The following is a 672-nucleotide window of genomic DNA, read 5'->3' as shown; positions in this document are numbered from 1 at the left end:
GGTCAATTGAGATCAAATTGGTGGACATTTGAGTTGGATTTGGGGAAATTTGGGTCTTTAAAGGGCAATTTGGGGATTTTGCTTAAAGATGGTCAAATTGGCCAAATTAGTTCATATGGTAGTTAAGAGAAATGAAATTGGTTTTTGAAATTTTTGAGATTTTGGGCCAAAGAGGGGTATTTTGGTAATTAGGGGGTGCCTTAGGGGTCAAAAGGCCAAGATGGGTATTTTGGTATGAGGCACCGATCATCACCAATAAGCCATGGGCCAAAGGAAGCCCCATTTTGGGTCCTCTACATAGTGGTCTTAGCCAAGCCATAGCCCTAGGGCTAGTAGGTTTATGGGACCATCTACATGAGTATCCCAATAGATTAAAAGAGCTAGGCTAGAAATTTGAGTTCAGGGTTCTGAGTGATTGTGGGTACAGATAAGTGTAGTGAGTGCCTTAGCTCCAGACGAACACTCAAGGTAAATCTTAAGGTCCAAAAATTTTAAGGGTGACTCATCTTGAGTTTCCCCCACAGTGACCCCACAGTGACCCCACCTATTAAGTATCTAGAGGTTGAGAGCAACATGTGGAACTTCAAGTTGAGTGGAGAAGAGATTGGAATTTCTAATGGTGAGGGTTCCATGTCTAGTTTTCTAAGAATGTTTTCTAGGAATAGTCAACAG

Source organism: Phalaenopsis equestris, unplaced genomic scaffold (assembly GCF_001263595.1).
Source record: "Phalaenopsis equestris unplaced genomic scaffold, ASM126359v1 Scaffold198186, whole genome shotgun sequence".
In the NCBI taxonomy this organism is placed as follows: domain Eukaryota; kingdom Viridiplantae; phylum Streptophyta; class Magnoliopsida; order Asparagales; family Orchidaceae; genus Phalaenopsis; species Phalaenopsis equestris.
The sequence above is the reverse complement of the archived record's forward strand: the minus strand, read 5'-3'. Positions refer to the sequence as shown.